The 24,350-nt window shown below is 49.3% G+C and overlaps 1 protein-coding gene and 1 long non-coding RNA gene across 2 annotated transcripts in view; one reads left to right on the top strand and one right to left on the bottom strand.

The window, feature by feature from the left end:
• ABTB2 (ankyrin repeat and BTB domain containing 2) overlaps positions 1–24,350 on the bottom strand; it is a 172,699-nt gene that overhangs the window by 82,416 nt on the left and 65,933 nt on the right. The window lies entirely within an intron of this gene.
• On the top strand, positions 13,471–16,649 carry LOC113603411 (uncharacterized). The gene is made up of 2 exons (XR_003424993.2): positions 13,471–14,657; positions 15,352–16,649. It is a non-coding gene; the product is annotated as an uncharacterized LOC113603411 (long non-coding RNA).

Below are 24,350 nucleotides of genomic sequence, written 5' to 3'. Positions count from 1 at the left end.
CCCGGCCCATTCTGAGTGCTCACGGGGCATGGTATGCAGGACATTGGGGGATCTGAGTCCCCTCATCCCCCAGGCACCCTCCCCCCAAGAGGCTCGCCACCCAGCTGGGGAAGGGGAGGCTCCCATGAGGGAAGCAACAACACCGGTCAGTCTCACGTGGTGGTTCCGAGTCCAGGCCGCAGGGGCCTAGCAGAGGGAGAGGAGCCTGGCTTGGAGACTCAAGGAAGTGAACTGACAGGAAGGCCACCTGATACGGCACAGCTCCCAGGCCAGAACCCCATGACTCCACACCTGGGAGAGGGATGAGGAGGGCCAGGCAGGGGGCCAGATGCCCAGGCCCCTTCCTGAAACTTCATATTAACCCACTTCCTTTGGTCTGTTCCTCGAAGTAGCCACGTCTCTACTCTTGCTGGGACTGACTTCCCTTTAGGAGCAGGTACCTTTTGGGGTGTCTGGGCAGCTCACAATGACCACCGCTTAACTAGCCTGACTTAGTCACAGAGGGAGGGTGCCATGTGACAGCGTGACCCAGCCTCCACTGGACCACTGACCCCTTCCCAGAGAATTGGAAGAGGGATCTAGAAAGTTCCTAAGATGTACCCCATCCCATCCCCAACTATGTTTACAAAAGAAGCCCATGGAAAAGAGGAAGGCAGAAAGAAGAAGGAGGGAGAAAAAGAGAGGGGTGCATCCTCCCGGACCCGGCTCTCAGCACATTCCAAGGCTCAGCTCTCCTGCCTTTGGGCTCTGCCTGCTTCCAAAAATCCTTCTCCTTTTCTATTTCTACCTTATTCTCCAATATGCTTCTTATAACTTGCAACCACAGGAGTACTCCCTCATCTAGTGCCAGGGCCAGTGAAACTACCAGCGGGGCCAGAGGAGGCTGGGGGGTCTCCAGGAAGCCATAAGGTGACCAGACCTGGACACCTGGTCCTCTCCTGCCTGCTTCCAGGTGGTTATCACCCAGCCCATGGAGCTGACTCCAGCTTTACCAGCTCAGGGTTGACTCCATCCCTCCCACAGGAGAAGTGGGGCTCCCACGGCTGCCCATCAGTGGAAGAGCCTCCTATTAGTGCTGGCCCTGAGCTCCCTCCCCCACTCTCCAGCTAATGCCCATCCCTGCGCTGGGGAAGACTGGCCCCAGTTATCTCCTCAGCATTTTTCCCGGATGACAGCAGGCTTGCCTGCTGCTAAACCAAACGCGCCGGCCCCCTCTGGGCCGGAAGCATCACTGCCACCGTCTCTCATCTCCTCACTTGCACCACAGCACATCAGAGGCCTGGGATTCTTCACTCGCCCGTGACACAGCCACCGCCCCGGCCCAGGCCCCGCTGCACAGAAGCCAGCCTGGCTTACTGAAATAGCCACACTGACTCCAGTGGGGGCCACAGAGGAAGCAGAAAGCCCATGCCTATCTCAGCTTCTTCCTGCCTGGGAACCGTGCCCCTCCTCCCTCTCCCACCCACTGGACGGAGTTAACGGCTTTCTTTAATCTCCCAAAGAAGGGCTACTTCTTCGTATTCAGGGCACTTGGAACAAAACTGCCTTGTCTGGTCATCACCCCCTTGGGCATAAGGTGACCACACTCCCTCCTTCAACCCCCCCGCCCAACCCCCTTGGTGAAGTTCACCTGTCCTACCTTAGGTAGGTCATAAGGGCACGGCCCGTGTAGATGTGTATTTTCCCATGTGGCAATGGGTATGTTTTCCAGGCTACAGATGAGGAAGCTGAGGCTCCGAAAATCGAGGTCACCTCCCAAGTCCTATGGCTGGTGACTGACAGCCTAGATCAAATCCCCATTCCCCAAGCTAAACATCCCCCCGTGACTATAAGCTCCCAAGCCCCCATTCCTTCTGACCTCAAAACGAAGAGAAGCTTCTATTACCAACTACGCCCTTACACTGGTATACAGTGGCACTGGTGAATATGGTGGCCACCAGCCATGTGTGGCTACTGAGAGCTTAAAGGAAAGCAATGGATATCGGGAACGAAATTTTTACTTTCATTTAGTTTTAATTAGTTTAAATTTAAACAGCCACATGTGGTTAGTGGCTATCATCCTGGACAACACAGACATAAAATCGTATTTTGTGCAAAGTACTTCCATATGTACCATATTCAATTTTCAGGCAAGTAAAATTAACCCCTTTTACAGATGAAAAAATTGAAGTTCAGAGATTTGCTGAAGTTGAACCGAACACTTCACTCCAAGCTCTCGAACTATTTCCGTCACATGCCCTCTACTCAAACTTGACCTCTGACCTTAGGGCCAGGAGAGATGGTCTTGACTGAGCCCCACTCTGGCTCCACCATTCAACTGATACATCACTTTCTCACCTTCCCCTCCTCCATGCTGAGAAATAAGAGGGACAAATGTACATGGTAGAGGGTTCCAGAGAGCCTGGGGTATGCTCTCCTCAGACTAAAGGGACAGGTGGTCAGGATTCAAGATCCTTCTAAACTCCTGAGTGGTTCTAAGTCACCCTTCTAAAAATGAGGAAAATGAGGCAGAAATTAGATAAATTCTTTACTTTGTCCACCAATCTTGTTCCAGGAGCCAAAATTAGGGGGGGGGGGATACATTGTGATCCCATATACTGGCCTCAAGGACATTCCAATGCCTCAGTAAGTGAAACCCAACTCCTGATCATTTCCTTTAGGACCAATCCAATCCTCAGGACATTGCCACTCAGCCAAAATGGTATAATCCACTGGGTGGGCATTAAGTCCTTGCCAAACACCCTGGCACTCACCCAACACTCACTCCCATTCCCGTTTCTTTGTGAAACCCAACTGACGAGTCTCAGCTGTGATGCCCACACTACAGTCAGTTTATAATCATACACCCATACTACAGCCCGTTTATAATCTCCTGGGGTGGGCAGGGGGACATCTAGAAGCAGGAATAAATTACACGAGGAACAAATGGAAAACGTGAATTAATAAAACAGACAGAAAATAAACCACTAGCCCAGCCACTAGTGACCAGTGCAATGTTATTTTTTTCCCTCTGGTCCCTGGTGAATGCCCCCGAATTCTGGGAAAGGCTCCCTTTCGCCTTCTGAGTCAGGCTTGAAGGAATACTGCAGTATTTTAGCCTTGGGTTTCTAGCAGAGAAACAAACCCGGTTTTGTCATATAATTTTCTGCACCTCCACTATAATAACACATCATTTGTGGATCTATGCTAAAGCAAACACCATATGGTGGCTGTGTAAAAAGCTGTCCGGGGTTCTGACCTTCGAGATGTAAGGGGTTTGTTTGGGAAAAGGAGGCTGAGTGGGGGGAGAATCAAGACGGTAATGAGACACGGTGTTGGTGTCGGCAACCTGTAACGGGTGACATTTGGAGGCTCAATGTTGGAAAACTAAGCTGGTGTCAGGTTCCAAACACTCGAGGCAAAATCGCCAGTAATTCCTTTTTTTTTTCCTTCCCAAGTGAAAAATGTTTCACGAAGTCTATTTTCTCAATGTCTTACCGCAACACGCACGCACGCGCACACACACACACACACACACACGTGCGTGCGTGCACTTACTCCAGTGGGGAGGGTACTAGGAGCCACGGGCTATCCAAGAGGAAAATTACATCTTGAAGCATCTGGCTGGCGAATTCTCTGTTTTGTGGGATGCCGTAGCTGTGCAGCTGCAAGAATGAGACAGAATTTGCCCTGTCTGCAGCCCCAGGTTTCTGGGGTTGCTCTGAATCTCTACCACAGCACAGCTCACTCAGATACAAGACCACTCAAAGTAGTCAAGTGCCTTCGCAGTAGCGTAGCTGCTTAAATACCAACTCAGTTAAGAAATTTTAAAATTCCAAATACTCTGGGGGCTTGGGTGTCTCAACTGGTTAAGCGTCCGACTCAGGTTTCGGTTCAAGTCATGATCTCACTTTCATGAGTCTGAGCCCCATGTTGGGCTCCGCGCTGACAGCATGGAGCCTGCTTGGGATTCTCTCTCTCCTCTCTCTCTCTTTGCCCCTCCCTGACTCACTTGCGCACATGTACGAGCTCGCTCTCTCTCTCTCTCAAAACAGATAAATCAACCTTAACAGAATAAAATTCTAAATACACATGAAAGCTGTTATTCCTCAGGCATGAAATGAGCCCCAAGAGTTAGCGTGGAGAGCAGCTGGTCCTGGAAGATGGTTTATGAAGAAGGGTCTTAAATTAAGGCTGACCTCTGAATCCTTACTTGAATAAGCAGAGTTCATTTGGAACACGTGTGGAGGACAACTGCTCCAGAGTGGACGGACACCCTTGGGTCCTCCCACGGGAGGGAGAAACTCAAAGGAAAATGAACCCGAGAGCGCTGGGTGCCTTCAGAAGACCTGGTTCTTAGGCATCAGAGAAGAGAAATGACCAGAGCAGTTAGAACGGATACTTTGTAAAAAGCAACTCGGAGCAACTAAGTGTCCAGGAGCCCTCTGGGACTCCAAGAGATGAGAAGAGTTTGGGACTAGAAGAGCCCACAACTAGAACTTTCTATAATGATGAAAATGTTCTGTATCTGTGCACTAATCACATTTTGGCTGTGGGCGCTTGATGTGTATGGCTCATGTGCCTGAGGAAATAAAATCTGAATTTTATTTCACATTAATTAAAATGTAAACTTAATTAGTCACAGGAGGCAAGCAGCTACCATACCAGACAACACAATAAAATCAAACTTCCCAATCACTGTTTATGAAAAAGCCCCCAAACCGTCTCCAGCAAAGCTCTCTGACAGTCACTCGTGTTCTTTTCAGAGAAGGAAAAGCTCAGCCACGCTCACATCTTTTAACACCAGGACAGCCAGCCACAAAACCCAGGTGGCCAACTCAGCAACAGCCACCTCCTAGCCAAATTGGGCCCTGAGGCATGACCCCAGAGGGGACATTCTCTACCCGAGGGTTACTGATCACCTGAAGCCACCAAATCCTCCCAAAGCACATCAGACCAATCGTGGGCCACGCTGCCTCACTTTCCCCAGTCAGCCCAGACTCCCTCTGAGGGGCAGGACCTGAACAGAGGCGGCGCCCTCAGCTACCTTTCAAGGCCTGCAGGCTGACTGCTCTAATGACACCCAAAACTCCACGGTCACAGAGCTCCCCTCAAAGCCCCAAAACGTTTTGTCCTATAAAAATCTCAAGGTTAAAGATGAAGTCCCGTGGCATCCCTGTGGATTGCCATGTTGGCTTGTAAGTCTCCATCCCCCTTTTCAGCGGATATCGATTACACACCCCTCACAGGCCTTCCCTACAGCTCATTGAATAAGGAATAACACAAATTTCTTTCCCGCTTTATCATCATTAATTTTTTCCATTTAATCCTCATAGTGAGGGAGAGGCAGAGGGAGGAACCATCATACCTGTTTCATAGATGAGAAACATACACCTGTCAAGGGTTTACAGAGGTAGGGTTTATAGAGGTGGAGTTAATGACCCAGCAGAAGACTGAGGTCAACCTTCTGTTGCTGTGGCAAGTTACTTAGCCCCTCCGTGCTTCAGTATCGTGTGTAAAATGGTAGTAACAATAGCCTTGTTAGGCTTGTTGTGAGCTAGAGTTTGCACATTGCTTACAACTGAGCCCAGAGCAGAGAAAGCTCTACAGAAATGTCTGTTCTTATTAAGAAGGCTGTGATGTGTATGTGTGGGGGGACGTGACTTTACGTTTATATGCCTCGTTGTGTAAACACGTGCATCACTGCTGTGCACGTTATCCTGTGCGTGAACAGTTTAACATAGGCTCAGCAAAGTCCAAGCCCTCAGTGTGCCTGCTATTGTCTTCTGTTATTGGCGTCAGGCTGGTTAGCATTTGGGTCTAACAGCCTCACGGGTCTCTCTATCCCAGCCGTCCTCTCTAGTGAGGTCCCCTGTGTCTGGCACCACCTTGGAGCCTAAACGAGAACGGGAGGGTCAGATTGTACAGCCGTGGTTTGAATTCGGTGTGGTGATTTCACGGCAGGAACCAGGTGGGTGAGATAAGAGAGGATGTGCAGCTGGCAACGCCTAAATTCCTAGAAGTAGTTTGGGTAATGGGCAAAAACTACCACAGAAACTTCCAAAAGATGAACAGAGTTCTGTTTGGGGGGAGGGCAGGATGTCAAATCCTCCGCAGCTCTGCTCCAGTCCTTCCCAGAAAGAAGCAAATACATTTCTTTCATCTGGGCATGTGCAAATTCAGCCTTCTGACATTTAGGCATCCGTGGGGTATCTCTGTCTCCTTCCATCCCTTTCAGCAGATGGGCTCTGGCCTTGAGCCTTACAAAATGCTGATTGGTTATATTCCTAAACATTCGAGTGTCACCAATCAATGCCTTTTCAGAACTGGTGGGGTCAGTCACAGGGTCATGTGCACCACACCCTCGAAAGTTCAGCACCCCTAGGAAACCGTTAGTCAACGAATCCCCAGAGAGCTTCCCCAAAATGAACAACAACAACAACAAAGATCTCTGCTAAATGTAAGGCTTTGGAGAGATTGCTTTCGATGGTACTCCTGCCCAGGTGCAGAGTGGACGGAATCACAATCACCATCCGGCACTTAGAGGCGTCCCTGTGGAATCCCCGAGGCCCTGGAGGCTGATGAGGACCGTGGTCAAGTGGAACAGGGAGAAACAAGCCGAAGGCCAAATGAGGCTTTTCCGAATCCAATAACCCATCTGATCCCAGCCGAGAAAGTACCTGCACTGGCAGGGCGGTGTGCCGCCTCCTGAATAATACATCCGCAATGTCCCAACTACTGATCACGGCACAATTCAACGAGGGGCCTCCCAAGAGGACACGGAGACACACACCGCAGTTCCGGGGCCGTCGTGAGGAGGCAGGAGAATCCCCAGACCAAGTGCCTCCCCCAGAACGCTGTCCGTAACCCTCCTATGCCTCTCTAGGGCCACCTCTGCACTGGTAACAGGGGACTAACAGTTTTTCCAAATGGACCCCTGGCCCCGCACGTCCTCCCTGGAAGAATTCCACGGCAGCTACTTATTTCTCGGGTTTTTCTAACCACTCTAACCCCTCATTTTACAGACATTAAAACTGACACCCATACAGACCAAGTGTCCTATCCGAGGCCACACAAAAGGTGAAGGCAGAGCTGAGGGGACACTGAGGCTCTCAATTTCGACTCTAGCTTTCCTTCTTTCCTACTCCACAAGCCACATTTGTCCCAAATGCCTTTCCTACCCGGTGTGGACTCAGACCATCCTTTCATTGCTTTTTTTGTTTTATTTATTTTTTTAATGTTTATTTTTGAGAGAGAGAGAGAGAGCACGGGTGGGGGAAGGGCAGAGAGAGAGAGGGAGACACAATCTGAGGCAGGCAGGCTTCAGGCTGCGAGCTGTCCGCGGAGAGCCCGACATGGGGCTCAAACCTCCCAACCACGAGATCATGACCTGGGCAGGAGCCGGACACTCAGCCGACTGAGCCACCCAGGCGCCCCTCGGAGCACCCTTACATTTCAGTGATACTTCATACATCTTCTGTCTCAGTCTCTCTCACACAGGTTCAATAACCCGAAAGATCTTCTGGAGGAAAGCTAGAAGTTAATGTGAAGACGGGAAACGCTGCCAGAACGTACAGCGCACTAGCTGTGGATGTGAAAAACCCAGACTGACCCGCGATAAAGATGCAGGTACCTCTTTGCTTTACAAAACGATTTCCGCAGGATTCCAGTAAGCAGCCTGTTTTTCTCATGCATTTGAAAGAAGATTTAACTTACAAAAAATCCTCCCCCCGTCCGCCAACCTGTTTGGGTTTATACCAATTGCATTGTGGGAAAAATGTACTTTTTTTTTTTCTGCTGCCGGATTTTTATTTCCAAGAAACCAAGGTGGTGATAAGGGGACAATGGTTATTGAGAATGATTAGATTCCCATTTTACAGATTAACAGAGAGGTCAGAATAAAATTATAAACGCTGCAAGAAAGGAGGCCTCAGGAAACCTGAGGCTGATGGAGCCGTAATGAGTTAATCCACTTAGACCTCATGCATAATGGGCAGTAGGATAAATTTATAATTATCAGCATTTTCACTCTTTTAAAATGCTATCACACATTCTCCTCTGGCTTCCCCCACCCGAGACAGAGCCATTTTCACAGACTGGTGAATAAGCTGCATTCTTCTGGCTTTTAACAAACACCACACAGTGCTGTCTGTACCACCCCCCAAATTAAGTCAGGCTTCTTATAACACAGCTGCAGCTACTGGCTGCCTGCCTTCCTGGAGGCCAGCGCAACTTCCGACTTGGCAGGGCGGGCTCTGCTTTTCACGGACCCTTCCAGCCCCGAATACCACCACACCCCTGGGACGGTGAGCCCGGCACCCAATGAGAAGACGACGCAGACTCCCATCTGCATCGGAAAAGGCATGAGGACAGCCGTCCTCGTGACCTCGCTTTCGTGGAGAAGTAAACGGTCCAGAAACGCGGCAGGCTCTGTGCTGGGCACACAGTAGGTTCACAGTACGCGGTGGCACCGGTCAGGGCCAAGCGCAGCATCTGTAGCTTCTGAGTAGCGTGGAAACACTTGTGGCAAGTCCTTTTCCGTCAATGCTCTCGCCACCTGTTTTTGGCGGCTGTTACTCCTTGAGCCACGCAAGGGGCTTGTCCTCCCTCGAGCACTGAGCCGAGGGCTCCCTGCAGATGAGGGACCCGAGGCTCAGAAATAAGGGAAGCGGCCCAACGTCACACTGCTGTGTCACAGCCAAGACCTAGACCTCGGTCAGCCCGACTTTATTCTCGCTCTGTTCAGAGCCTTCGAAGGGGTCCAGACCCGGTAGAAGAGACAAGACAAAGGTAGGGTTGGAGATACGGTGCTTGCAACAAACAAAGCAAACAGGAGGCCCAGGGAAGGCGGTGGGCATCTTCTGATTATACCTCCGGCAACTATAAAATCTATCCCCAGCACACCCCCACAACCCCTCTCCAGTGATTTTTCTTCCTCCATTAGCCTTGATAAATTACAAGGCCCCACGGCAGGGACTGTTTCTTCCTCTCAGCTTTGTTTGGAGCATTGTCCTAGCAAGGCTCAAATAAAGGGCCATTATTAATGGTGACAATAATGCGATACTGTTTTCTCAAGGGCCTCCGCAAGGGCTTGCCAGACCAACGCCATGCTCCTTCCTGCCGGCTTTCACGGGTGGTTTTCACCTGTGAACCCGCCGCAGCCGGGGCGGGGGCTGCTACCCAGCACTGCCCTCCACCTGGTGTTGCCTACACTCCATCTCTTTAGCTTCTCAAGGGCCCTGAGTATTGGACAGGGGAAACAGGGCCCAATACGGCACCTCAGAGGGCCTGCAGAGGACGAACAAGGCAGCCACGGGCACAAAACGGCCAAGGAGATAATGCGCCCCAGCTTTGTTTTGAACGGAGCTCACTTGCAGCCCACGGCTGGGGGAGAAACAGCTCTGGGCACTGGTTCAGCATCAGGAGTGCTTCGAGGGCGGCTCTGGTTTTCATTAGGCACTCTGGGCCTGTGGAAGCTGTGACAGGCTACGGGTTCATCTCTTGAGAAACGCTGCTTGTGATGAACGAGGGGACTCAGAAGGAAGCCAGAGTGTGCTTGGGCTCATGTGCAGGGGGCCATGTGCACAAGTGTCTGCACGGGAGCCAGGCGCATCCTTCACTTTCCCGAGCTTTGGGCTCTGGCTAGAAATTCCTTAATAAAGGCTCGGTGGGGGGAGTAAAAGTCTTCTTTGGCAACAAAAGCAATCATCAGGATGGAGCAGGGTGGATGTGGGGGGGAGGTGGGGTTTCAACCCTAAGTTCTTTTGCAGGTTCGCAGCTTTTAATTAGCACATCTCTGGGGACAGAGTCCTCACCTCTACCCCCACGCTTATAAACGGCAGGTCTGCTCTTGCTTTACTTTTACTGTCACCCGTGATGGGCCCAGGTAACCAAAGGAGCTCTTTATCGAGCCTCTCACACAGATGGCTGACCAGTTCTCAGAGAGGCTACAACAGCAGGCAGATGCAGAATGCACCTGTATGGGTCTGGCGTACTCCCGTCATGCACCAGGAGATAATGAGCTCTGCTCTGGACAGAGCTCACAGCCAGGCCCAATGGGGAAACAAAGACCAGGAGCCCAGACCTGCCCCCCAGGAGCTCTTTCCTCCAAGTCCAAAGTGCAAGAGCATGCTCAGAAACTAGAGGCACGTGGGACACACACAATACCACCACCCTGCTCCACCCCTGCCCTCCTGCTGACAACTGCTGGGGACTTGGAAGGGAGAATATGAAAGCCCCTGCTAACAAGGGGGTCGTGGGGGTGCTGTGCTCCCAGGTAGCTCTCCTTGCCTCACTGACATCTTTATGGAATCTGCCTTTTGACTGGCTTTGCTCTATAAGATCAATGGTCTGACAGAGAAAGTTTCCACCATCTTCTCTGAGGGAAGCACCTAGGCCTTACCAGTCTTCTCCAGCAGGACCAAAAGGGAGTATCAGCCCCATCAGAAAGGTCTCCAAGCCCTCCTGATCTTTTAGCAGCAGCTTGGAGAGGAGCACTGGATGGGGAGCACAGTGGGCACGGAGCCACAGGCTAGGATTCTAACCTGGACTCTCCCACGGTACATTTTTTTTTTTTTTTTTTTTTTTTTTAGCTGTCTCAGTCTTGATTTCTTCCTCTGTGAAACAAGAACTTCCATTTATGCCACCTCCATGATTAAATGGTAGCACGTCAGGAGCACACGTGGACCAGGGCTCTTTCCCCAGGACTGTGGACAGGAAGAGGCAAGATCCGAGGTCTGGATACATCTCTGCATTATGCTGGTGAAGCTAGTGGACTGGTGCCCTTGGAAATCATACTCAATAACCCTAATCTATGGGATTTTGCCCAGCTACTCTAGGGGAGATCTTTCAAACTCGTTCAGAAAATCATCTTGTTTGACATTTCACTGCCAATGGTTAGTTGGGTTGGTCACTTTTTCTGCCTCTTTTGGTTTTCCACCTGATGCTGATCAAAGAAACCAAACAGAGCCTCAAAGCGAACAGCCAGCCACCACGCTCTCCCTGAATAGGACCGGTGGTGGATGTCATGGACTGGCCCTTTGGGACACGGAACTGCTGGAAGTGTGTGTCCCAGGACTCTTGCCCTGGTTCCTTCATCCCTAGAATAAGATGCTTGGCTTTGCTTTCCTGTAAATGTTCTTCTAGCCTAAGATTTCATAATCCTTCCATCTTTCAACGTCCTTCGTCACCAGAAGCGGGGGACTGTAATCCAGCGCAAAAGGTCACAAATGAGGAGATACACCTTGCAGAGCCAGCTTCTTCCACAGATAACTCAGCACTCCACCAAAGTGAAAGCACTTACTTTCTTATGACTCAGTTGCTTTATCTAAGGACAAAGGAAAGGGCAATCAGGCCTATCCTTCTGAACGGAGACGTAGGGATAAAGGAAGGAACAGAAGCCGATGCAACCGGTTTCAGAGGCAGGTCTTTTACAGTCCTTAAAACCTGAGCAGTGTAAACGACGCACACATTCACTTTCCGCTCTCCTCTCTAGCAGAAAGAGGAGGGGTCTGGGGAAAGGCTGCACCAGCATTTCTACAGTCTACAAAGTCTCCAAGGTCTCCAAGCAGACCTAGCAGCAAAAGGAAAATGCCCCTTTTTGAGCAAGGAGGAGAGAGCACTGATCAGGAGGTGCTGAGGCCTGGGATGGAATCCCACCTCTACCATGAATTCATCATACAACTCTGAAGGACGTCACATCCCTGCCTGAGCCCCATTTCCTCATCTGGGAGCTTGACCTAGCCTACTGGAGTGTTCCCTTCTAGCTGACACCGTGTGCTCCTCCTGTCAAGCAGGAAAACAGGAGTGTGTCTTGTTATTTCTGAGCAAAGGCCCTAATTGTTCTCTACAGCATGAACTCCTCTATCTAAAAACCACAACCTCTGCGTCCCTCCCTCCCCCTGCCACCCCCTTCCTCTGAGATCCGCAAGACTGTTACAGAATATTCATTTATTTTTCTTCAGTGCTTGGGCTGAAGACTCTGATGACTAAGCCATTGAATTTTAATATGCTACTGTGCTCCCCGGAGGATTCCTTCATTTCCCAGCTCCCACCTCCCCTGCCCCCTGCGCCCTCTGTGGACATGTGGTAGTCGTTAGGAACAGTTTGATGAAGTTGAGGTTTGCAGAGTAGAGAGACGGGGGAGGGCTGGTGGTGAGGCATGATAAACGGACACAACAGGCCAGAGAGCCACTCAAAAAATAAACATAAAGCTCCTTTTGAGTGAGCCCACTAAAAACAGACTCCAAAAAACCTTCCCCCCCTTCCCTGTGTGTGTGTGTGTGTGTGTGTGTGTGTGTATGTGTATGGGGGGGGGTAGGAGAGGGGAGTTCTCCCCATGTAAATGAACACTGCTCAGAGAAAGAAACAATTCTCTTTACTGGCAGCAAGCAGAAGAGCACATCGGGGCGCCGCCAGCCATATGTCACGAATGCTGAGTCCTCCAAAGCCGAGGCTGGCCATCCAACTCTCGGGCCCTCAGGACCGCCAGCCAATGCTGGCAGAATTCCACGAAGGAACCTGGGTCACTACGTCCCTGGCCAAGAACAACCCATTTGAGCTCAGTCTTGCTGACCGTCCCAGAGGACTGCCTTAAATTCTCTTTCCTGGATCCCAATCCCAGCCTCTTGCCCATCCCAGTGGCCTTACTCTATCTCCCACAGCCTACATTTCCATCCATGCAGTTAAAAAACCTGAGCTGTGAGCTCTGAACACAAACTGGGTAGCACTCACACCAAAAGAACCACTGTGAATGTGCAGAGGCACAGGAACGATTTTGTGGTTGTAAGAAAAGCAACATTTTTTTTTTTTTTTTTTTAGAGATGCGTATTACAGCAGGAAGGGATAAAATGATGCACGGGATGGGATGACGCTTTCAAATACTAAAACACAAGGTCAAACACAGGTGAATGGGGCAGAATCACAGTAACTGCTGAGTCTGGGGAATGGGTATGTCGGAGCTCTTCACACAACTCTTTCCACTTGTCTGTATGTTCGAAAATATTCATAATAAAGAACAAAACAATCTTAAGGTGCCAGACTTCCATTGGTAACAATTTCACTTGCAACCCAAGTTTCTTCACAAGTCTGTGAGCTGGGAGCGTTACAGGAATCGCCTCAGTGCAGAGAAGCACAGCATCTCACAAGCTGTTGGTGCTGATGTCACTTGTTTGTTACCCAGGAGCTTGGGCAACCGGATGCTACCTAAGAAGGAAGCATCGATGTTCTTATGCTTTCCAGGAGGCCACTGGAGACTCCGCTGGTTAAATAAATCACCTTCCGTGCTGGGGTTTTTATTTGGGGTATCTCCCCAAGGATCTCTTAGGCACACTCTTCAGAGGCGCTGTAAGATGGCTAAGAAAATTGAGTTTACTCCTCTCCCATGACCTCACAATTGTAAATGATAGGCTGTCTGTAAAACATGCCCCCCAACCCCATTTTTTAAAAAAAGTTACTGACTGAATTTTCCTCTTGCACACGTGAGAGCTCAAGCAAACAAGTTCACACGACCACAGCAGAGAGATACTCTGCGCTGCTTCTGGAACGAGGAACAAGAGGCGGAGGCGCCATCACGCCCTGCCCGGGAGGACGCCGCGCGCCAGCTGCGGAACGCCGTTCCCCGGACAACCCACCGCGGCAGCCCGGAACCGGAAGGCCTGGGCTGGAGTCCTGCTCCGCCACCGGCCCAAACCTCGGGCGGCTCCCTGAAGCCTCCCGCGCCTCATCCGCCTGATGTGCGTAACAGAGTTACCACCAAGCGCCTTGAAGGGCACCAGAAGGCTGCCCCAGGGCGGGCAAGCTGCCCCGATGGTTTCCTAGGGCCGCTGTAACAAGAGCCACAGACGGGGCGTCTTCAAAGAACAGCAGTGTATTATCTTACACTTCCGGAGACTGCAGGCCCGAGATCAAGGTGTGAGCAGGGCTGCCCTTTCTCCGGGTAGAATCCTCTCTTCTTCTCTCCAGTAGTGGCTGCCAATCCTTGGCACTCCTTGGCCTAGAGACGAGGCCCTCCAATCTCGGCCTCCACTGTCACATGGTGCTCCGTGTTCAAACTTCCTTCTTCTGAGAGGGATGCTGCTCCTGTTGGACTAGACGCCCACCCTACTCTATTAGGACCTTGGCCCACTTAACTAATTACATCAGCAGCCACCCTGTTTCCCAATAACGTCACATCCTGAGGTACCGGGGGCTAGAATTTCAACACGTCTTTTGGAGGACACCGCTCGGCCGTGACACACTCTTGCAGGCTTATCGGAGTGGTGGCTGCCCTCTGTGCCTCCTGTCAGTCTGTGCTGAGGGGAGGAAGCTGCCCACCAGGCCCGTTCGGTGGTTAATATGCTGGCGAAGTGCCCACGGTGACAGGAACAGCTTCTTCTCTTGCGGTTTTTCCTAAAAGGGGGATTGGTTTTATGAAAAATGCTGTGGTTTTCATCAGGAAGTGCCCCTAGCTAGAGCCCGCGGGACAGAGCGTTGCTCCAGCGGCAGTTAAACTGAGAGAAACTTTGGCTTTGTCAGGAAGGGCAGATTTGCTGTGGGCCACAGAGGATGTGCTTGTATGGTTGTGTACAATACTCCTTGGGCCACCTATTTGCAACAGCACCTAAGTCTGGATGATAGAAGAAACGAAGCAAAAAGAAGCGGGGGACTGAGTCCCTATCCTTCCATGTTCTTCCCTAGAGGTTGGTAAAGTTTTTACGGTCAAAGTTTCAGGTAGTAAATATTTTATGCTTTGGGGGCCATCTGGTCTCTGTCACAACTACCCAACTTTGTCATTATGTCGTGAAAGCAGCCATAGGCAATACATAAACAAATGGGCGTGGCTGTGTCCTAATGAAACTTTACAGACACTGAAATCTGAACTCCATAGAAATTGTATGCACCATTAAACGTTATTTGCCTTTTATGGCTTTTCAACCGTTTCGAACGTAAAAAACATTCTTAGGGGGCAGGATGCATCCCATGGCCTCAGCTTGCCGACCCCTGACCTTCACGCTGCCAGATATCAGAAGTTGCGTGTTCTCCCGCAGCACACTACTGCTGTCCTACGACCTGGTTCTTCAATACAACTTTACACTTCATAGCATGTTTTCAGAGGATCATGTAACCTGATCCTCTTATCCACCTTGCTGGTGGCACACTAGACATTATCCCCATCTTACAGATGAGAAAACAGAGACTCCATTAAGTCCAATGCTTGGTTAGCGAGTGGTAAAGCCAGACTGAAATGTACGTCTTCTGACTCCTTGTCTGGCACCCCAGCTAATACTCCACATCACCCAAATGGACTCCAAGCCAGCTACCTGCCACAGATGTACCTATTGCGTCCACAACTCCCTGACTCAGCATTTGTCATCTTCCCGATCACTTGTTAAGGAATTCTGCCACAACTGGGGTGTTGGTGCAGAGCGGAGAACTCTCGTCTAGAATCCCAGCTTCCTGACCAAGAAGACCAGGTGTAACGCTGACCTCAGGGAAAGATGGACGTTGAGCAGTTCTCACTGCACCTGCTGCACCCACGCACAGTAAGGAACAGAGTCTGGGGCCCAACCAATTAGCTCCTGATGCATCTAATCGGCTACACCTTTGAAGACAGTGTTCTTTCTTCATCTATGTCAGGAGTTGACAACAAGATGCTCATGGCGTCAGGCATGCAAGATGAATGAATGAAGTTTGGGGGGGGCGTGGAGGCCTATAGCAAATTGGAGAACATCTGCTGCATCTAAAGGGGGCAGATGCTACCCAGCTTTAGCCAACTGTTGCCAGATCAGGAAATCCCTGAATTTTAAATGATAGCATAAGAATTTTGTTTTAAAGAAGTAACAGGTCCAAAGATACCCACAGGTCACTGTGTGAAGCCTTGGCCCTGAAGCCTGTCTCTAAACTTTAGGCAGGTGATACCACCTTGTAGTATACAGAGTTGACTCTCTTTCCTGAAAACACTCATTATGGCAGCCAAAGGTGTGGGTGGGTGGGTTTTTAGAGAGGAGACAAGGAAACAAGCAGCCACATGACCCTGAATAGAGCAGTACAAGGGGGGGAAAAAAGGCCTGGTGTTTGGAAGTGGATGAACACTGTATTATTCAAGACAGGTTCAGCCTGGGGCAGAAATAGAAAATAAGTCCTTGCCGTGTCCCTATTCAGACTAAATTGAACTTGATGGTATCCTGTCACAAGACACCTTTGATGGAAATGAAGATGATAATCACTGATGCCATCCAGCATGGTGATTGATAATGTTCTCTCTTCCAAATCTCAACAGTGTCCTTGAATCCCAGCAAGGTGCCTGGCTTGGGCCCAACATTCAGACTCTGGATCCAGAGGAAGGAGCCCTAGGCTCAGTGGGTACCCCTGCTCCCAGTTTACACCCCGTAAATACTTATAACTTGCCTTTTGCACCATGACCCATTATATGCTCCTTGATGGAGAACAATGTTGTGCTCGTCCTTGAAACCCTGGCATCCTCTGTGCCAAAGCTCAGCAGAGGATTCGACCGGCTAATGCAATACTGTGTGTGGTACCCAGCAGGCCTCAGTGTTTGCTGAGCCAGCACGGGGAAATCAGCACTTAAGGAACATCCATGCACCAGGTGCTTTATCCCACTTGATGTTTGTAATAAAACCAGGAGGCACTGTTATTATTCCCCTTGTACAGATAAAACAAAACTTTTAAAAACCAGCTCTAGCAGTTTAAGCAACTTCCTTAAGATAAAAAATATGATGAGAAGTCAAGCTAGGATTTGAACGCAGGTCTGACCCCAAACTCCACTCTTTCACTGGGATGTGAGAAACACTTGCAGTACAGCCCCGAGGGCACTCCTCCAAGGGCCACCGAGCTTGTGCGGCAAGCATGTCCTTCAAGGAAGGGAGCTACCAAGAGGAGCAGTGGGGAAGGCAAAGAAATGATGGCAGTTGACTGGTTCAGTTCCTTCTTGGGTCTGCCGTGGACTGAACAGGGGCCAGGGGAGCCTGTCACCTGGGGAGCTTGAGGGGAACCTGACACAGAGTTAGTTCCCATATTACATGCCTTCTAAATCTTCCTACTTCCAAAGATGCATTCTGAATTCATGCTCTGGAGTCAGGAAGACCCAGTGGCCTCACGACTTCCTGTTGACTTTATATGACTGTTCCCTCATCTGTAACTGAAGGTGTTTGGCTTTTTTTAAAAATTTTTTATTTTACAGAGAGAGAGAGTGAGAGAGAGTGTGAGTGGGGGAAAGGGGCCGGGGGAGAGAGGGAGAGGGAGAGAGAGAGAGAGAGAGAGAGAGAGAGAGAGAGAGAGAGAATCTTAAGCAGGCTCCACACTCAGTGTAGATCCTGACCCTATGACCCTGGGATCATGACCTGAGCCAAAATCAAGAGTCAGATGCTCAACCAACTGAGCCACCCAGGTGTCCCTGGAACTGAAGGTGGTAGGGCACCCGCACCTCCTTGGGTTGCTGGGAGGATGAAATAAAATAGTGACTGTAAAGTGCTTAGCACATTGCTTGGCATACAATCAGAATTCAATACAATGTTGGCAGTGGTTTGTTTGTTTGTTGGAACCTTTAATTTTGAAATATTTATAGATTCAAAGGAAGCAGCAAAAACTGTACAGAAAGGTCCTGTGTATCCTTCACCCAATTCCTGTAGATGGTTACATCTTATATAACTATATAGTATGACAGCAAAACTAGGAAATGGACATTGGAATAATGCGTAGGTATAGTTCTATGCCATTTTATCACATGTGCCTGTGGTTTATTTTTATTTTTATTTTTTTAATGTTTATTTATTTTTTAATTTTTTTAATGTTTATTAATTTTTTGAGAGAGAGATTGACAGAGTGTGAGCAGGGGAAGGGCAGAGACAGAGAGAGGAAGACACAGAATCAGAAGCGGGCTCCAGGCTCTGAGCTGTCAGCACAGGGCCCGACGCGGGGCTCAAACCCACGAACCGTGAGATCATGACCTGAGCCGAAGTCAGACGCTCAACCAACTGAGCCACCCAGGCGCCCCTAATGTTTATTTATTTTTGAGAGAGACAGAGAGAGGGAGACAGAGTGCAAGCGGGGGAAGGACAGAGAGAGAGGAAGACATAGAACCTAAAGCAGGTTCCCGGCTCCGAGCTGTCAACACAGAGCCCAACCCGGGGCTCGAACTCACAGATGGTGAGATCAGGACCTAAGCCGAAGTTGGATGCTTACCTGACTGAGCCACCGAGGTGCCCCTGTGGTGTATTTTTAGGATTAAAACCATTTTATAATTTATAACTATCATGAGAGGCAGTACAGAGCTGTGGTAAAGTGTGCAGCTTCTAATTCCAGGCTGTCTGGGTTCTACAACCCATTACCGGCTGTGGGAACTTCAGCAAGGTACTTAACTGCTCTGTGCCCTAGTCCCCTTATCTGTAAAAGGGGGACAACAATAATAGAACTTCTCCGGCAGGACTATTAGGATTGAATAATTTAATACGTGTAAAGTGCTTAAATAGTCCTAGGTATGCACTCAAGAAAATACTCCATGAATTTTAGCTATTATTATGTTCACAGTTTTTATTCTTCCTGGGAGCCAGGAAGAGAGAGGAGAGAATAATTTCAGGCTGACTCTCTCTGTCATGGACCTCAGACCTCTCTTCTCCTTTGGTCAGGATGCTTTACAGAAGTGAGCCAAGGAAATACCAGGCATCCACTTTTGTTGCTGTTTTGTTTTGGAATAAACTCTTGTTGCACTCTGGAGGAAACTCACACAGTCTAGGCTTGAGCCTGCTTTTGGAAGGCTCGGGGCCTCTGTTGTGGAACCTTGCTGTTTTGGAAGAACAGGGGCAGAGCTAGCTGGCTGGCTCTGCTGGCCTCACTCCCTCACATAGGCCAGCGCTTGACCCCAGATAACAGTATCCCAGAACACTCATGCTTTCTCTGAAAGACTCCTCCATCCATCTGAATGGTGGCCTCCTGGATGGACTTCCCGGCGGAGCAAAATTAGCAAACCTCAGAGGAGGTGGATGCAAAAGGAACCCATCGTCACGATGGGCCCATGGGAGAAGAACCAATGAAGTCTGGCTTCAGAGTTCCTAAGACCGTACATCTGCTTATGCAGCAGCGTCGGAGCAACGATGTAGCTAAGAGGAAGGAAATCAGACACCGGCAGCTAGCTGCATGAAGGGCATCACCCCCCAAAGCAGGCTGTTGCTATGGGAGAAGGGATAACAATCATTGTGCTAACAGGTACCATGTATTAAGCACTTACTTTGTCTTAGACAAACTCAATTGTCAGACCAGCTTTAAGATGTGGTAACACCACCCCATCCTACAGCAAAAGAATAGAAGGTGGGAGAGGTCGTCACAGCTAATAAGCCGCAGAGCCAGGATTTGAACCCAGGCTCAGGCACTCCCACACTGGGGCTCTTAGCCGCCAGGCTGCAGTCCCTGCCCCACGACCACAGTCCCTGTAGGCTGGGCTCTCATTTTGTTCTTTATTAATGTCATGACACATGTGGTTGGCTCAGTTCTGGTTGCAGCCCTTCTAGTATGGTCTTATGCATCCCTGCATTAGGCAGTGGATTGGAATGGCTTCTTTATATCAACAAAACCTAGCACATGTCAGCTGGATAACATTAAAAATAAAAGACAGGTTTTTGTTTGTTTTATTTTCTGGCTTTTTTTTTTTTTGGTCAAGCAGGTCTCACTGTGTTTCATTTGGAAGGGAAAAGGTCAGACCAGTGGATTTGCAGAACCCCACTGAAATGGGATCCTACTAGATACATGGGTCAGGCCGCATTGGCTCGCGCTGGCACGATACTGGGCAAACGCACCTTGAAAATCCCGGGTGCGTTACGGCCCTGGAAACATCTCCTGCTCTCCCACTTCCAGCCTGCTCTCGTCCTCAGTCAGAGGCTGCGAGTCATTCCAGACAATGTGGGGGGATGACGTCAGCAGGGAGCACTGGACCAGCGGCCTTGACCGTCTGACTCCTGCCTGGGGCCCCAGTCCTGGGGCTGCTGAGCCTCACAGAGGGGACGGACATCTCCAGGCGGTGATGAGTCACCTGAGCAACATGCGGGCCAGGCCAGCTCGAGATCCCTCATTCCACTGCCTGAGCCTTGAGCGTCAGCGAACTAAACAAACCGTGGGGGCCGAATACGCCACACGCTGATGCCCTCACCTCAAAACCCAACCGGAAAATCAGATTCCATCATTTGGAATCTATTTAGCTTGGATCCATGACAGCATTCCTTACTCAAGACCTGAGTCGGAACAGGGCCGGAACCCACAGGCTAAGGCTCCGCTAAGGAGCGTCAGACTTGCAGGCGTGGTCCACCTCACCCTCTTGGAGTCAGGGCTGTAACCTATGGCAAATGGAAAGCTGGTGGACACCCGCCCGACCCCCCCCCCCCAAAAAAAAACGTTCCATCCTGCCTGCTGTGGAAACAGCACACACTTGACTTTCTCCAGAGCCGTTTAGTTAAGGGGAAACCGTGGGGACCATGGCTTGCCACAAGCTTCCCCTGAATATCGGCCGTTTTCCTTCGGTTCTGCCCTAAGAAGGGGCTAAAACAGCAACATGATCTTTGACTTCCAGTCTAGAAATAGCTGTGGAGGACAAAGGTACCAACTGCAGCTCCGAAGTCCAGAAGTCACCCCCACACCTGTGGGTCCCAGCTCTGTGCCTCCTTTTCATATCATTTCTCATCGGCTGTCACTAAGCTGGTATGGCCAGTTTTCCCTGGGCTGACGGGTCTAGTTAAGGATGGTTGTTAATTATGCGCAGCATATGCTAAGCAATAATAATACGTGCCGCCACCCTTTCATGTCAAGAACACCAAAACCTGCAACCCCGGAATTCCCTGTTGGGGGAGCCACATACGCTACTCCTATCGGGTCAGCTGTGGTCTTCTTCACAGGGGAGCGAAGCAACGGCCGGAGAAGGTGACGCACCGTCCCGCCAGAGGTATCACAGGGGGACACCGCTGGCCGGAGGGAGAGAGGAGACGCTCCAGTCCTCAAAGGAGGGTCGCTATCAAATACTTGAGCAGAGACGTTTTCGTATTTAATCCAGCTGCGTGTTGAGCTTACAGAAAACACAAGTGGCATTTGGGCCGTGCCAGTGCGGGAGGGCTGTGGAGTTACAACTCAGGGGTCGAGGCCTCGGCCTCAGAGGGGGGACTTCTGGATCACAGCGAAAGCTCTCGCATGGGAAGAATGACATGTCCACATAGGAGGGAAAAAAATTCGACGTCAAAGAGAGCCACGTCAAAAATCCTGACTTGGTGTGACTGACAATTCCCCAGACCACACTGCTGAAGGGTCCTGACCAATTTAAAAGTTTTAAAAAGCATTTAAAATAGACCTTCCTGCTCCCCAAAACTTAATCAGTTATTCTTGGCTGCAAATAAAACCAACGCTGGTACTTACTTACAGCTATATTTCATATTCCAGTTACTATTCTTAAGGGAAAATATTAATACATAAAATCCTTCTTGGCTATATATTCCATGTGGAAAGAATATAGGGCAACAGGATTCCTACACATACACACACACACACACACTCCACAGCCCAAGCCTGCCATTTCATCTGCCTTATTGGCATACACATCTGGATTATATAAATTTCAAGTATGGTTTTCAACATTAGTACCGCTTAGGGTTACAACACTTGACAAATCTCAAATGCCAGGATGTCAAATCAAATTAGCTTGACCAGCCACAGGAGCAAAGGGGTGAGTGGGATGTACAGTCTGAGGGCTGTAATAATAAACAAAAGCTTGCAGAGGACCCATTGTTTCTGGCTTGGTTGGCACAGAGGTTTCAGGAGTGACCTAGCGAACTCTCAAATCCAGGATAAGGGGGATCTGCCACTCCACGTTCCCATTCCTTATGAGAACAGTCTAAGGAAGTGAGCAGTGAGGCTCGTGGGGGTCTGGTAATTCATCCCGATTCCCACGGTGCAGCATTGTGAGGACACTCACATTCTCAAACGATTCTTGTCAAAGCAAATTCTGCTGCTAGGCAGTTTTGTGGATTAGTGCTATCCCCAAAGACACAAAGTATATAAAAACTATGTTTCAGGATGAATCTATCACCTTCGATCTTTCATACTGCTTGAATCTAATACTACTTGATCTAGCTGTAACAACTAGATCAGGGGCTGGCTCAGGAGATGCTCGATTGGCTGAGAATGTGTGTTTAAGGGCTTAAAAGGGAACTGCTTGAACGCACAACCCCAGTTAATCCCGGGTCTCATAAAGGGCATCTCCAAAATTTTAAATTTTACTTTCACTACTCAAGTTCAAGTCTTACCCCCGACAGAGGCATCTTCTGGCGGGTCATGTGACAGTGGGTTGGTAAGACATTGAGTATTTTATGATCAAATCTAAAAGTGGCTACAAAAAAGTTACCCAATACTTTTTTTTGCCAAATACTTAAAAATACTTGAAATTAAAATCCTGCCATTTTCTTTTATTTAAAAAAATTTTAATATTTATTTTATTTTTTTGAGAGAGAGAAACAGAAACAGTGTGAGTGGGAGAGGGGCAGAGAGAGAGGGAGACAGAGAATCCGAAGCAGGCTCCAGGCTCTGAGCTGTCAGCACGGAGCCGGACGCGGGGCTCAAACTCACAAACTGCAAGATCATGACCTGAGCCAAAGTCTGATGCTCAACTGACTGAGCCACCCAGGCGCTCCAATCCTTCCATTTTCTAATTGTCTATTGAAAAATTACAGATTCTCCTTTCTTAATATTCACATATCACTTATTATAAATTCTTTTAAGATAATTAGATTTCTCCAGTGTTTACCTAGCCCCTAGCAATGCTAATAGATGTTACATGAAAAAAAAAAAACAAAACCAAAAAGGGTTCATGGTGAATCACATTTGGGTACTACTGGGTTCAACAGTGTTACGTTTGTTTCTTTCTGCGGGACTTATCAAGAACCTTATATATGCAAATGCGTATCATAAAATGCCAAGAAGGAAAGACAGCGTAATACATTGCCAAACGTATTTGGCCATGGAACCTTTTTTCTGTGGTGCGTTTTTACATGACCAGCATTCTGAGAATCATTTTGGGGATTAGTTGATACTCAAGTCCTCTACTTCATAATCGCCATCCTAAATTCACAGAGGGGGAAACCAACGCAGTCCAAAGTACTGGCTTCCAGACTGAGGGAATGGCTGAGTGTCACCAGCTCCTGTGGGCACACAATGGACAGAATCACAGAATCATGGCCTCCCACTGGCTCCCCACAGCACCTTGTAGCGTCTGAGCTTGTCAGTAACACACTTTACTGCCTGCCAGGTCTCCCGGATGTCCAACAGTTTGGTGGTGGGAGTGGACACTGCACGGGTCCGTTCGTGAACATGAAATCATGGCACACACAAAGCTGTGTGTTGGCATTTCCAAGTGGGAGACTCAACGCCAACTTGGAAACACTTCGGAGACGTGCTCCAAGTTAGGCTACCACCAGAGACAGGTTGGGGAGATGCCCAATGATCCTGGCCACTCTGGACGTGCAGAGGACTCCAAAGACCACGGCGAAACTCTAGGGTGGTCTAATGTTTGATGACTTGTGAAAGACACACATGGAAATGCAGCTCTTACGCGTATGGCTGAGGGAGGTGGGAGAGGATGCCTGTGTGTAGAGATCCTGTTCTCTTCCTAGTGTTCTGACAGTCACCGGGGAAAACTAAACAGAAACCAGATATCGTCCTCTTACTTCAAAATGAAACCTGAAAAAAATGCACAAACCACCTACTTAATGCGGTAGAACGAGCATACTGAGGCCATTTTACTCATCAGCATTAGCACCGTCATTTCCTGCGAGTGTACTCCTGCCATGTGCTTTGCATGTGTTCTGTAATTCAATCTTCACTCCGACCCTCTAAGAGTCGACTATTTTATCCCATTTTACAGATGAGGCAATAAGGCCAGAACAGTCAAAGGTCCGGAGACAGAAGCAAAGTCAGGATCTGAACCCAGGTCTACCGCGTGTCAGAGCCTGAGCTTCCCCAACCCACCCAACCCAACAAACATTTAGGAATCCTTACTTTGTACTATGTACTGTGGGGGCTAAATGGAGCAGATGGGGATTCTGCTGTCAAGAAGAAATAAGATGTTAAGATGAAAGGCCTGAGGCATGGAGAGGCAAACCCCAGAAGGCACTAGCAAACATTCATAGAGCAAATGCCTTTTACACCCAGTCACTAGTCTAAGCGTTGTTTATAAATAAACCCATTTGATCCTCACGAGGATCCTATGCGGTAGGTACTATTCTCCCCATTGTACAGATTAGGACACTGAGTCACAAAATCGGTTAGAAACTTGCCCCACGTCACACAAGCAGAAAGGATGGAGCCAGGATGGGGCTCCGGGACGTCGTGCAGGCTTGACTGCTATC

Source organism: Acinonyx jubatus, chromosome D1 (assembly GCF_027475565.1).
Source record: "Acinonyx jubatus isolate Ajub_Pintada_27869175 chromosome D1, VMU_Ajub_asm_v1.0, whole genome shotgun sequence".
In the NCBI taxonomy this organism is placed as follows: domain Eukaryota; kingdom Metazoa; phylum Chordata; class Mammalia; order Carnivora; family Felidae; genus Acinonyx; species Acinonyx jubatus.
This window is presented reverse-complemented; position numbering and strand designations above follow the sequence as displayed.